The following is a 16,135-nucleotide window of genomic DNA, read 5'->3' on the forward strand; positions in this document are numbered from 1 at the left end:
TCAGTATTTGTTACCTTTTATCAATACCTAGCTACATTTTTTTCCTTACCAACTTTTGCTTCGGATAAATGTTCATGAAACGCAAACAACCCAGCATAGTATTATTAATAGGTAAGAAGAATGCGGTATTCAAACTCCAATTTCAAAGGAATCATTTCGAGTTTAGTAATTTACCAATAGAGATGATCCGGGGTAAAAAAGTTGAATGGTAAATCAAGAAATCGACGAAACGTCGGAATTCCTGATGGTTTTTAATGAGTTGTTTATCAATGAAACTTGATCGCCTGCTGCTGCTTTGGCTCCGAAACTGCTGTAGCTACACCTTTGAAACACAACGTAGATACGTAAAATGTTCGATATTTTCGATTAGCGTGTATTTTTTCTATATTAGGTATTTTTAAATTGGACAATGAAATATGATCTTTGTGTAGGTAACGCTCGCTGCAGCAAAAGCGTGGGATTTTTCATACCTACTTATTGTAATTTTAATCGCGTAAATTCATCAAATTGATTTTTCCCCTTTGAAAAGTAGGTACCAAGGTACGGTATACTTATTTTTTTTGGTCGAGTTATTATCGTGCCTGCAGTATACTCGGCGCGTTAATAAAAAATTATACTCTTGTTACCGACAAGCTTGTTCTCTCGGTGGGGTGGAAACTGGAAAACGCAAATTTTTCACAATCTATAACTTTCGCATTGTTACACTAAAACAATGAAAAGCCACTTTCCACATCCACTCGAGTTGAAATTCGCCGGCGAGAAAACAGCGCGGAATGAAAAACGTCCGATGAAAAGAACTTTTTCAAAACGATTTAAACACTGGATGAATATAAAACAACGTCAAGAAGGTGCAAAAAATAAGAAACGAGGTTAAGCGATGCTCCTTAAGAACTTATGATAAAGTTAGTTAAAGCTCGATTTTTAAATAAGTTACAATTTTTCAAAAGACGAAAACTGGGTAGGATGGTTAAGTACTTTAAAAAGTACCAAAGTATTAGATAGGTACCCGAAAGAAAAACCGAATTTAATGGTGGATGAAATGTCATACTGTACGAATAAGTATCGGCGGATTTTATCGTTGGTAGGTAAGTATAACGCGTTTAGATAAAAAGAGGAAGATGTTATTGAAGGTTAATTTTAAAAGAAATTTTTTTCAACTTGGTTTTCGGTTGAGTGCCGAATTAACACACAATCAGAGTTTCGCGTTCTAGTCATGGATGAAGAAATTATTGGGTGATGAAGCGAAAACTGAAATAATTTGCGAAAACGCAACTCTAAACTTAATCATTCTAGTTTTATTTTTAGCTTTTATATTCACCGATGAAATGAAATGCTTTTTTGATGATAAGTGAGCGGCAATATGGATTATTAATTATTCCTGTATGTTCTCAAAAGCTTTATACACAAATTGTGTGCGAAATGATTTCGACGAAACAAGATTAAAAGAGAACATTGATAAATTAATTAAACACTTCGACTCGAGTAATTTATTGTAAACATCCCGGAAAACATTCAATCAAAAATCTTCTTCCTGAACTCTCCCCTCTTCGCTTTTCCATTTATTTATTTTTTTTTACACAATCTACGAAATTTTTCATACGAAATTATATCGTAAACGTAGCTATAGCTAACGTGGTTCCTTGAACTATTCATTTTCACACGCAATAATCGTTATAGGTACCTACATTACCAGAAACGTTCCTTCACAAACATCATTACTCATTTTAGTCGTTGTTTTCAAATTTCAATGCAATTAAGGTGAATATTCCAAACGAAGGAAAATTCTCTTTCAACAGTTTACCAATGGGAATCGTGCTTCGCATAAGTATACGTGCAATAAAATACAACCGAGATTCGCGAATGCTTACTCATTCTTACTCATTCGACTGACGATGGAAAATTAACGCGTAGGTAAGCTACTCCCTCAAACCTGCGACAGTACACTATAACTGGTAGGTAGGCACCGGACTCGAATAAATTCCTTGGTGAGAGAATATGGGGAAAAATCTAAATTAAAATAAAATTTCTGGTATATAGGTGAAATATATACTCATGTTGTGTATTTTCACTAGTCAAAGCTATGAATAGGTACACATTTTTGCGGAAATTTTTTCAGCTTTTCAATCCGGAGCAACGCCAGTTCAAAGTTTTCTATTGTCAATTTCACCCCATCACTACGATAAAAAATTCTGAAAAAAAATTGTGTGAAAAAGTCAACATTCCCTTTACACATTCCTGGTATAGTACCTACCTAAATTTTACCTCCAATACTCATGTAGGTATAGTTACACGTTATTATTCTCACAAAAAATACATTTTACATCTTTTAGCTATACCGGTCAATAACGGGGGAAAGATAGGGACAGACCGACCCAAGAATTCGCCAAAAGAAACTCGGAAACCTACATTATGACTTCTTGTGGTGAATCTGTCACCAGAAGTCACCAACCAGGAAATTCACATGGTGACTTATTGATGAATCCGTCGCCAGAAGTCACCAGAATTCACCAAGAATCACGAGACAGAAAAATATACAAGGTTCATGGGGACATTCATGGTGATCTTTTCACCAACAATTCGTCAAAAGAAACTCGGAAACTCACATTGTGACTTCTTGGTGAATAAGTCACGAGAATCCACCAAGAAGTCACAGGGTGTCAAAAGAATTTTCAAAAGACATGGGGATATTCTGGTGATTTCTTCACCAACAATATATCCCCATGGCCCTTGAAAATTTTTCTGACTGTCTGGTGACATCTTGGTGGATTCTGGCGACTTCTGGTGGCAGATTCACCAAGAAGTCACAATGTGGGTTTCCCAGTCTCTTTTGACGAATTGTTGGTGATGAAATCACGAAATCACCAAAATGTTCCCATGTCCTTTGAAAATTCTTTTGACCATCCCGTGACTTCTTGGTGGATTCACTGAGGAGTCACCATGTGGGTTTTTGTCTTTCAATTATGGCGAATTCATGATCAAAAATTCACCAGACTGTCCCCAACTCCCCAAAGCACAATCTTTCTATCTGTCTGGTAACTTCTTGGCAAATTCTGGTGACTTCTGGTGACAGAATCACCAAAAAGTCACCAAGTGGGTTTCTGTCTTTCTCTGGGCGAATTGATGTTCAAATATTCACCAGAATGTCCGGATAGAACTTCCCATGCAAAAAAATAGTACTACTAATTTAATACTGAAAGCAGTACTACTTTCAGTAGTAACAATTTGAACTTTTCAAGTAGTACTCTAGTACCATCACACAGTAGTACCACAGTACTACTGAAAAGTAATACTGCAGTACTACTTTTCAGTAGTACTGTAACTTCACGATTCTATGAAAAAAATAGTATCACACAGCAGAACTGCACCTAGTTTTACTACAGTACTACTGAACTACCAAACTTCAGTACTCCTAGAGAATAATTTCTAAACGGTCACCCATCCAACCTCTAGCCAAGCCTGAGACTGCTTAACTTCTGTGGAAGTACTGAAGACGGATCTAAAACATGCTATAGTATTAATATAGTACTGATGGAGCATTTTTGAATTACATTAGTTGCACAGTGGGCTGTATGAGCACCCTAAAAACGGGCGTGTAACTCAAAAACTTACGATGAACCCTAAAACAATGGTACAATGATATCCTCCCTTATGTTTTTGGGGTCCCAGAATACGAATTCAACAATATTTTTTTTGTAGGGGTGGGGGCGAGGGGGCGAAGGGGGCGAAAAATACCAAATTCGACTATAATGATGTGTGATATATCGAATTGTATGTTTTTGAGGGTGTAGATCACGAATTTGACAATATTTTTTTCGTAGGGGTGAATGGTAGGGGATGGAGGGGGTGAAAAATTCAAAATTTGACCATAATGATGTGTGATATGTCGAAATGTATGTTTTCGAGGTTGTAGATCACGAATTTGACAATATTTTTTTCGTAGGGGTGAATGGTGGGGGATGGAGGGGGTGAAAAATTCAAAATTTGACCATAATGATGTGTGATATATCGAATTGTATGTTTTTGAGGGTGTAGATCACGAATTTGACAATATTTTTTTCGTAGGAGTGAATGGTAGGGGATGGAGGGGGTGAAAAATTCAAAATTTGACCATAATGATGTGTGATATATCGAATTGTATATTTTTGAGGGTGTAGATCACGAATTTGACAATATTTTTCTCGTAGGGGTGAATTGTGGCGGATGAAGGGGGTGAAAACGGTGAAAAATTCAAAATTTGACCATAATGACGTGTGATATGTCAAAATGTACGTTTTCGAGGGTGTAGAAGGGGTGAAGGGCGGGGGATGAAGAATTTTCTATTGGGGAGCCGTCAAAGTCCCTGGAAGAAAAAATTTGCAACATTTTAACAAAATTCACTATGATTCTTCACTAGGTATAATTGACTGTTGTAGTCGCCGGGGCATTTGGGGGCAAAAATGGAAATTGACATCTTGAAATACACTACCTCAAGTATTACTAGCCGCTGGAATTTCCCGTGCATCTACGTGCAAAAATTTTGTTCTATTCCTAGGTATTTATAAATAGGAAAAACGGAGTTTAAACGTAAATTATACCTCTATAATTACTTTATAACAACTAAAATTGAGTAAATTGATGAAAATTGGTACATTTCGACATATCACACATCATTATAGTCAAATTTTGAATTTTTAACCATTTTCACCGTCTCAGCCCCCACCATTGACCTTTACGAAAAAAGTATTGTCAGATTCGTGATCTACATCCTCAAAACCATACATTTCGATGTATCACACATCATTATATAGTCAAATTTTGAATTTTTCGCCCCCTTCACCCTCTCACCCCCACCCCTACAAAAAAATATTGTCGAATTCGTATTCTGCGACCCCAAAAACATAAGGGAGGATATCATTGTACCATTGTTTTAGAGTTCGTTGTAAGTTTTTGAATTACGCCCGTTTTGAGGGTGCTCACAGCCCACTGTGAGTTGTAGGGTGATGCGAGGTTCAGTACTACTTCAGTACTATAGTCAGTACATGGTCAGTACTACTAAAGTATAATATTAGTACTACTTCCAGTACTGTAATACTGAGTAATACTGAACTACTAAATAAATAGTACATGAATTTGAAAGTAGTACTGCAGTACTACTCAAGTATAATACCAGTACTACTTCCAGTATACTAATTGTTCATGACTTTGAAAGTAGTATTGTGGTACTACTGCAGTACTACTAATCTATGATTTTTTTGCATGGGTTGAACATTTTTCTGACCGTTTAGTGACTTCTTGGTGAATTCTGGTGACTTCTGGAGACGGATTCACCAAAAAGTCACCATGTGATTTTCCAAATTTAATTTGACGAATTGTTGGAGAAGAAATCACTAGGATGTCCCCATGGGCTATGAAAATTTTTCTGACTTTCTGGTAACTTCTGGTAACTTCTGGTGACTTCTGGTGACAGAATTACCTTCTGCTTTTTTCTCTGGGTGAGTTGATGTTCAATTTTTCACCAGAGTGTCCCCACAGCACTTGAAAATTTTTTTACCGCTTGGTGACTCATTGGTGAAAGTTCATTTTAGCCCCTCCAGAGAAATCTGAAATTTTCTGAAGAAAATTTAAAAATCGCTAGGTATACTTAAGCTCCTGAATATCGTAAAACTAATTGTTCTTGATGTTTGTGGGAGTTGAATTGAAGGAATTATTCATATTGGTTCATTCTACTCGAAATATTTATATTTTATAAAGAAGTTTAAAAATCACCCCCAAAAAAACTTTTTTATCAAAAACTGGATAAAAATCAGGGATGGGTACGAACTCGATCCTGATCCCTGAACCCGAAATATCCAGATCATTTTCAATGAACTTGAACTGTAACCGAATCCGATCCCTTAAACCTGAACCTCGAAACCATGATCCCGATCTCTGATCCCTGATTCTGATCGTTATTCGGGATCTTTCAAGTTCAAAGGCCAAAACTGCTGGAAATACTGAAACTAGAACAATTTTCAGTAAATTTTTTTGAACTGTGAACAGGGTAAGTAAATCATTTTCACTTTTTTTCAAAAAAAGTTTTTAAAAAACAAAAAACTGCATTTAAAAATAATTTTAGGGGTTCCCAAAACATCAATTTTTAGGCATTATTGGAACCACTGAGTGCAATTTTTCGAATTGTTACGGCTTTTGAAGGTTGGAGGGTAGTTTTAAATCCTAAATAAGGCGGGGTTTGAAAAATTGAGAAAAAAATTGAAAGTAGGTATCGGTAAGCTGTGGAGTGGATCTCAGGTCTCTAAAAGTTGAACGTGTGGAATTTTCGGCTTGTTTATTCGAGCCCATTTGGCCACAATGGAACTTGGATTTTTTCAATTTAAAAAATAAAAGTGGAAGTAGGATCTTTTCGACGTATTACAAAAGTACCGAACTACTAAAGGGTCAAACTTGGTAAATTTTACGCTGATCAGCTCACAATTTCACGACCCTCAAAGGCAAAGAAACTTTTCATGAAAAATTGTCTGCAGTGTAATAATTCTGCATCCATTCTGTGTGTCTCGATTGTGCCTAGAAGAAAATCAGGAAAATTGTCATTGTACTGTAAATACTTAAGGTAAATTCTGAAATCATTACCAAAACAGGACAACGATTTCATACTTGCAGAATAGATATTAGGCCAATTATCCTACGCTGTGTTGTAGTACGTTCCCTTTCAAATGTAAACAAAATTTATATGTCGAACAAATTGCTTGTTTCAAATGAAGTAACTATATTGATTTTATAGGCAGCGTGAACTGACGTACAACAGCTTTTAATTATTGTTACCTATTATTCAAGTACTCATACGTGCGCAGCAGAAATTCGTGTTTTAAATACACGAGCACAGCAGTGAATACTGTTATAGGCTTATAGGTACCTACTCTTTTTACACTGCTGTAAAAATAAACAAAAAGGTTATCCGGCTAATTTTTTATCGTTGGAAAAGGTTTCTGAATTAAAACACCCAACGTATTGTAAATCATTAAATAATTATTTTGGCGTGAAACTAGTACACGCGTAGATATAGGCAGAGCGTATACTGGCCGAGTTATTCGTAGTATTCAGAAAATACGAATTGGAACTACAACTTCTTATTCGCTTTTGTACACGAATACCGTCCACAAAATTGGCGCTATTTGAAAAACGGGTACGGTTTTTTTCCTTCAGCCTATATAGCCGGTAGAAGTGGATATGTTGATAAATGGGAAAGCTTTAAAACGTTGAAATATTCGAATAGGTAGTACAAGATGAGGGTTTATAGTTTAGCCAAGTAGCTCTACACTTTTCTGGTGACACGCTTATCAACTTTTGTTCAGAAACTTACCCTCATTGTGATTCGAATTGTGAGGATTAAATTCAACGAAAATTCCCCAAGATCTACTTACCTAATGGAAAATGTACTTCCTTCTTATTTCGGGGTTCATTTCGCTAAACGCCAAACGTTCCAAATACTATCTATACCAATAGGAGTAATTTTATCGAATTATCTAGTCGAACGTGTCGCTATATAGGATTAAATTTGTGAACTCGGCTAATTATTACTTATTCTTATACTTAGTTTGAAATCCTTACTGATGATGTTGGTAGGTATATAAAATGAGTGATGCGCAACTGAATTAAGGTACCTACAGTTGATTTAACATACGAGTAGTAACATGAACTTCGGTGTGTGCGTCGGTTTACATCATTAGCTATTATGATTGACTCGGGCAATTTCAACGTTTGTAGCTGAATTTACAGCCGCGCTGGATCAAATTCGCATTCAAAGTCTTTTGAGAGCGAGAAATGCTTCGGTAAATAATTACGAGGTAGACTTGAAAACGGTTCTTTTGTATTTCGCGGATGAAACGTAGCTATAATTAAAAGGAATTCCTCTGTTTGGATAAAGTAACCCAATACAAAGAATCGTTGATCTTTGTTACTTCCCATTTACTAGAAAGCATTGCCTTTCCGATAGGTACAGATATGTTTTTCCAAAGTATAAAAATACAAACGATTTTTCCCAATGGATTTTAGGTAAGTATTCTTATTCCTAAATTTAATTAAGTAAATAATTTTTCAAACTCACGATGAAAAGACTAAAACGATCACATTTTCCTTCGTGTTTTGTTCCTCTTTATGATTGTTACCGAGGTACCCGAGATGATTGGTGGAGTTTTCTTTCTATCGAACGAATAACAAATGAATTTGACCCCTTTTGAAGTAGGTACCTATAGTAACGAGTATCTGCCTTATTCTTTCAGATCAAGAAGGAATTCAATTACATACGAGTAAAAATTCGTCTTGTATAGTTTTTTCTTTGTCGGACATTTTTTTTTTTTTTTTCGATCACAACTACGAGTAAGACTTATATGTATTATACTCGTTTCGAGTAGGTAGAAATACCGAAACCTATCCAAGTAATCGGTATTTTGAATCGAATAGATGATTATACCTGTACACATTTTTGTAAAAGTAGGTGATACCTACCCAACTTGATGTGTATTCAAATTTGAAGCGGTTTTACGCTTTTAATCGTGCATTTTGATACTCTGACATCACACGAAGATTTAAATTGCAAGTAACAGAATGAAATTAATTTCAAATTCTAGGAGTACTTGAAGTACCTATAGGTACTATTTTATCTAATACCTTTTATGTAAGTTTTAGAAAGGTGAAAAATTCCATTCTTTTGTTACAAGTCTGCAACTTTTAATACTGTCATTTGAATAACAAATGGAAGTTCTACGTACTCGTATTATTTATTTTTCAATTGTATGTATACGTTTGCAGAAATGATGTAATTGGTTGTTAATGTTCAAATTTCATATGGATGAGTTGATGGGAGATTCGTAGTAGGTAGGTATTCAGATTTGTTCGAACACGAGAATAATTCTGGGTACGAATTTTGTACGTGTCTAAAGAAAAGTAAACTGAATAGGCAGATATTCATAACGTAAATTATGAAGAATTTGATGAATTTTATTTCGGGGTCTTCAAAAGGCTTAAATTTTGAAACAGACCTTGACGTGAGAATTTCTAAGGCAATTGGTAGATGGAAAATTAAAATGTTGACTAAATTATAGCAATGTACTTACGCTATTTAATATTCTGAAAAAATTTAACAGGTAGCGGCCTACCAACATTTTAATAAGAATTTTCGTAAAATTTACTTCCCAGCGATCTTGAGAAATTATCAAAAGGCCTTTTGAAAATTCACCAGCAGATCAAAATTATTTCTTTATTAAGCTTACTTACTAAAAATGAGTAAATAGAAATAAAAAGTTGAAATATCGTCGTATTTCATTTTACATTTCATCAAAATACTGTTCTTGATAAAAGACCGGAATCAAAATTGATGAAAAATGAGGCACATTAAGCGTGAATTTGTCGGTAAAAAAAATTGATTGAGAATTTGCATAAAGTTGAAAGGAATTGGAATTTCTCTTTACAACGTATATATTGCTTTGTTGACTTTCGATAGGGAAAAATGTGGAAGTTGGAGTTGAATTACAGCATTTACTTAAAATGTAAATTTCACGTACAAGGCCCAAAGGTGCAACTAGGGACTTTTTTCATGGTTTTAATGGACGAAAGATAACGTGGTTCCTGTTATTTTTTTTCATCGCACAGTTGGATATTTTATTTCTCAAATACTCGCACATTCGATGTGTAATTTAGGAAGCTCGCCACTGTTGCTGACTTTTAAACAGAAAAATTGCAAAGAAAACAAGGAAGTCTCCTTAGCAATGCCTTTATAAGCTTGGGAGCGACAATTTTCAAGCTCAAATTGAAAAAATTCTTTCATTAAAAAAATACCTACCTATGAATAAATGTTTACTATTTTTTTCATGCACAAAAGTACCCTCGGTGAGAACCGAACTATATTTTTAACCACGTCTATTCACTTTGTATCACTTTGATACAATATTTCCTAATTCAAATTTTCTGTTCATTCCAAATAATCCAAACACATTTTCCATTTTTCATTTGAGTTTTGCTTCTTGTTTTCTTAAATTGTTTGGAACAGATTTCATTGATGGAAAAGGTCACCGATACAAAAAAATTAAGAGTTTGTGAGATTAGCTCAAATTTTATTTAGACTATTTTAGCTGCGGTGTTCTTTCAAACTAGGTATGAATTCAGAAATCCTTTACAGGGTATTTCAAACCCACCCTTATTTGCTTCGAAAGTCGATGATGTAAATTCAAACAAATTATTTCTTTATTAGGCTTACTTACTAAAAATAAGTAAATAGATATAAAAAGAGAAGTTATTCGTGCAAGTAAAAGGTGTTTTTCTCAATACCTATTATTATGTGCAAAAAATGTGGTCAAAATTACTTGAAAATCTACTAAAGATCCGAATCTAAGAAATATACATTGATATTCACACTCAATGATCTCAAATTAGTGAAAATCGAAACTGATTTCCCCAAATTTTCTCAGCATTTGGGGGAAGCTGGGGAAGCACAAAAGAATCATAATCAAGAAATGAGAGAATATTCGAACTCAAGATCCTTTTTGTAATTTTTTCAGATTTTTGAATGGTACCTTCTCACTTTTATATTTTTATGAAAAGTTGGGCTTTTCCCATAGTAGATAGTTCAATTTTGAGCAATTCAAACTTTATAATAATTGAGTTTAAAAATCAAAAATGTGATGTAGGTGATCAAATTAAATGTTTTCAAATGATTTTATTTTGATTTTCATAACCGTGTTTCAGAAAGGCTAAATTTTTTCACATTTATATTGCACTTTTTATCATTTTAACCACCAGCCAGACCCCTTTGACGCCTCAACTTTGATTTTATGAGGGCAAAGGCTTATCAGATGAAGAATCAGCGTCTCGAAAACCTTGAATTTAAACACATAATATGCATTGTATTTTTCAAAGTAATTTTGGACTCCAACCCATCCCTTTTCATTTTTGTTGGCCACTTTGAGAGCCTATTTTTGGTTTGAAGGGTAAAACGGTTTCCAGAATCCGAATCAGTGCTTTTGAAAGCCTATACACACACAAATACCAAATCTGATATTGTATCACTCGAGTCAGTTCGGTGAATTGAATTTTTAATGTAAAGTATGATAAATATCAAAGATTTAGAATATGTAACTGTCGAATCGAATTCATAGAAAACATTTCTGCAAAATCGTAATATCTACTACTGCAATAGATATTAGCATTTTTTTGCAATGAAGCATTTCATGTCGTTTTCCGCGAATAATTTATTATGTCTCATCAGCTTGAGTATAACATCATCAATTGTACCGAACATTTGAGAAAAAAAAACAGAAAGGGATCTTCTTATTAAATAAAATCTACCACATCCACTTCTATAAAAGGATTGAAATACGCTCAGGTAGGTATATAATTCCGGAAATGAACCAACACGAATAAAAAACTAAATTCAAAATTCATCTCGCATACTAATATAGACAACAGCATAAATTTTTCACACTAATACTCGAGACAGAAAGGTATCAACGTTTTACCGGATGGATTTTACGAAACGAAACGGAACGGAACCTTTGGGAACAAATAATTGTCAAAGGTGACAAAAATCACATTTGAAAATTTTAAAACCGCTTTGAAAATGGTGACATTTATGGAAATGAAATTTACATAAATTAATGTTTTCGCGACAGTCAGGTAAACCAAGCGACGCGAACGTATGGCAGTTTAACAGGCGAATCGTGCAGCTCCCCCCATACATGAAAATTGGTACAAATGAAAAATCATAATTTATGGCAAACACATACCACACGTAACGAATAGGTATAGGCATTGACAGAAGGCAGTATTTGTATTTTTCGTGCTTTTGTCATATCACGTTCGCGAAAGGTTCGCCTATGAAAATTGATTCGAGAAATGAAAAACATTGAAAAATTCCTTTTACTGGAAAACGTTGAATGAAAAAAAAATGACAAATTGAATTTACGTATGTTTGATACGTGTCAACATCAGTTCAATGGTGGAGCAATGGCGAGGTGGGTTAATCGCTTCGGGCGAAATATTATTCCGTCAAGATGGACCAATCTATCTGAAAAATTTTTTTGTATAAAAACGTAAAATGCAGATATGGCAAGTGGGTAATTGGAAAAACGTTTGGGAAAGAATTGATAGGTACCTAAAAATATATACGTAGTCTAGAGAACGTCGTCGTAATAGTTTTCGAGGCGCGTGTTTATTTTAGAGATACGTAGTTATTTCAGTCAAAATATGATTTTTCAGTTTCCATTTCCTGTATGTATTTTCTCTAGAATTTGCTCATCATTAATCAAGATCTGAGTTGGTGGGTAAGAAAACTAGGCACGAAGAATGAGTGATTAAAAAAAACCAACACAGTACAACCTATCAAAACTTTGTACTCGCAATATTTTAATGAGAATTCTACTCAACAGACCCATACATTGTACATATACCTACTACCTAGTACCTATCGATACTTGAACCTGTCTGTCGTAATGAAAGCTTTCGAAATTTTCTTTTCCTGTAATGAACTAAAAATTCAAAACGTTTTTATTACTTACTCATAGGTAATTTTGTCGGAGCCTACAACGACGGTAGGTAGCTAAAACTAGATTACTATAGGAAGGTATATACCTACCAAGAACCTCCTTAAATTGTGCCAACCACAATGGAATGTTCCAAAATGAAAAATCAAATTTCTCTCTTCATCAATTTAATTTTATCGCGAAACTTTCCGTATTCTTACTTATTCAAAACGTGGAAAACTTTAAAATGAAATTTTAATTTCTTAGACATTCGCAAAACGTGCTGTACAACGAAATAAATGTAATCTATACGAAGCTATTTTTGCAAAAGATACTTTCACTTTCGAGAAATTATTTCTTTCCAAATGCTACATTATTTAGCGAAGCTGATTTTCTCACCTTTCCTACGTGCGGTTAATAATTTACTGCGGATAGGTAGATTGTGATTCCCATTACCTTCCTATACTTTACGTTTATAAAATACTTAAAACTGGCGTACCTATAGTTTGAGATATTAAACAACAATTCGCGTTGAAATGCCATCACACTCTGCAGATGAACTTATTTCGGTAAAAATAATGATTTTTCTAAGAGTATAGGTAGGCCGTAAGCAATTTTTAGGTTTCGAGATTTTTCTTTTTTTCGATTCGAATTGTTTCGAAAAGTGAATTTAAAAAATGCAGTATGTGCGTATGTTCGTTTAACAGAGCAATTTAGGAACAATTGAATTTATCCTGTAGTAAGGATTTGAACCTAAAAGCCCTAAGTACATCCAAATATCCAAAAATTGACCCATTTTGGAGAGAAGGTTTAAATTTCATCACTCAAATAAGGATTGGGCATATTTTCAGAATTTTGATAAAATCATAGGTATGACTCTGAAAATTTTCCGGAAAAATCTTCAGTCTTCAATATTCGTTTCTTTGCATTTACAGCGTTTCAAAATGGGTCAAAGCAGTTCGTATTTCGAGTTCTCAGTGATTCGTTTGAATTGGTATACTTTTTTTCCATATTTTTTATGCAGTTCTTAGACCTTTAAATGCCAAAAACTGATAATTTTCACGATTTTTTTCACCTAATGCACTTAATTCGGGTCTACATTTTTTTTCTCGCAATATATCGTGAAAGACGCTCAAATGTCAATCAACGTAAATTTGCACCAAATTCGTCGATTTTTTCCATTTGTTATAATTTCTACTTATTTGAAAAGTTGAATTTGTCATTTTGGAAACCCCTGATCTCCCCCTTTTGAATAACCCATCATGGCTAGAATTTTACGCCCAGGCTGATCAATTCAAAGTAACTACAACATTAATTATGTAAGTAGGCTATACTTACCTATTTCAATTTTTGGAAAATTCGGAGATTTTTTTATTTTCTTGTAATTAGGTCTACTTAGGTAGACAGATATGTACCGCACTTGAAGTGAGTGTATCTTTGATAGGAAAATAATCACATCTACCCAGTAGAAAATGGATATGTATGGATCAAATCCAATCAAAACTCTGATTGGATCCGACGAATGTCCAGATCTGATCTCAGGTCCAGGTCTGATCTGATCTAATCAATCATGTCTGATCAGATCTATTCAAATGTGGTTAGATCCAATTAGGTCGTCCATAATTAATTATTGGATCTGATTCAGTCAAAACTTTGGTCTGACTGGATCTTATTACACAGATGTGGTCAGATCTGATCAAATCAAATTGGATCTATGATGTCCAAATCTCATCAGACCCAACAATTTTCCACTGGATGATCCTAAAATTTGATTATAATGTAAGTATCACATCATTATTCACGTAAGAAGCTAAAATCCATGTCGAATTGAAAAACGATCAAGTGAAAGAGTTTTTTGCTCATTTACGTAGTTAGGTAATAGGTACCTATACTCTACAAGTAATTTTCAATAATTTTCATACGATTGCTTTCTCTCTCAAACAGACAATTAGAACAAAGAAATGGAGATACGTAGCATTAATTTCAAAGTGTGGGTGTTGTAAAAAGATATCCAAAATGGGTTACCATAAATAAACGCAGCCCTAATAAACCTTTTTAATTTACGAGTGGTCAAAAGTGAATATTCAATCGCTCATCCAGCAAGCGATTTGTAATTTTTTGTGAGTGATGATGAATGACTGATGAGTATAACAAAGGTTGAAAGGCAGACAGTCATTTTTTCACAATATGTATGCATTAATTTATCCGTGTTTTAAAAATAGGTATGTAGGTACTTCAGTTTTTTACGATTAATTAACTGTTTCATATTAATTCGCTCGTCGATGATGATCCCTAGGGCTTGAAAACTGGAAAATGGTTATTATTTGTAGCCTTTACAAAACAATGGAGTTGGAATATCTACATACATACCGACACTACATATAGATTGGATATACATACCTCTAGATATTTTATGTACCTACTTACTTGCTATAGAAAAAGCAGAGAGACGCTTTTACAAAAACATCAAGTATACGTTTTCATTAGAGTGAATTTGTAGACCTACGTCTTTCATGTGTTCAATTACGATTTCACCCAGAAACTCGGAAAAAAATAATAGAAAGTATACAAAGGCACCTACATAAATTATTTATTTTTCTCGTAGACGTATCGTAATACATACTCCAACCAAAGAAGTCATTCAGACCAGCAGAAAAATTTCGAGAAACAAGACACTGGGGGTAGATTGAAATAATATGTAAAAATTAGATAGGCCACCAGCAAAAATTTCTGGTTCAAAAGTTCAATATTCAACCTTTAATGAATTTTCAAAAATAAAATTTGCCTTGAAGGCGAAAAAGGGGTAGATATGATTAATCGTTATGACAGAAAAAGTGGTCCCAAGGACAGGCCCCACAAATGAAAGAAATGCCCTTTTTTGTGGGTTTCCCAATCCTAATGTTTTGTTGGTGGGGCTAATTTATTTGAATAATATGGGGGTGCAAATGCGTTACCGAGGGGGGGTATCACAACTGTACTGCCTTAGCACTAAACAATGAAATAATTGGTAATGATACATAGCATAATTAAATGTTAAGGGTAAATGTTTGGATTGTTAATCTGGGACTGGTGCATCTTTCACGGATTCTGTGATAATTATTGATCTTGATAATTGGCTCCCAGGGTGCATGAAATAAATGAACAATTCATTAGAATTGTTATAAAGACGTAATAATACTATGACTTGTGATTTGAGATCCTCTATTTCACTCCCAGAACTCACTACCAACAATAAAATAAGAATGTGTGCATACATTTACAGTTCAGATACTTGTTTTGGGAGGAATAGGGTGAATAGGTAGTAATTGACTTACTTTTGAGGATGAGTTATTATTTACTTACATGCAGCTGATGCGGCAACGAGGTAGTTTGATTTCTTTGGCTTTCTCAATTTCCCACAGTTTGTGATAGTTGCTTTCATGAATGCCAGGTGGTCTGGATTATATGTTTTGTATATGTCGACTTCTTGAGACCAGCGCAGATCTGGTGGACAGTTTTCTATAAGATGTTGACATTGAAGTATCACGTGCTGTAGGTCTTCTGGGTTGTCATCATGAGAACATTTCGGTGAGTTTCTTTTATTGAATTTTGAATGACAAATAAGCACCTACCTAAAAAAACATCTCAATGAGAAATAAAATCTTTTA

The 16,135-nt window shown here is 34.3% G+C and overlaps 1 protein-coding gene across 1 annotated transcript in view; it reads left to right on the top strand.

Annotated features, from left to right (window-relative positions):
- LOC135836416 (probable G-protein coupled receptor CG31760) overlaps window positions 1-16,135 on the top strand; it is a 135,414-nt gene that overhangs the window by 80,305 nt on the left and 38,974 nt on the right. The gene's annotated exons all lie outside the window — the stretch shown is intronic.

Source organism: Planococcus citri, chromosome 2 (genome assembly GCF_950023065.1).
Source record: "Planococcus citri chromosome 2, ihPlaCitr1.1, whole genome shotgun sequence".
In the NCBI taxonomy this organism is placed as follows: Eukaryota; Metazoa; Arthropoda; class Insecta; order Hemiptera; family Pseudococcidae; genus Planococcus; species Planococcus citri.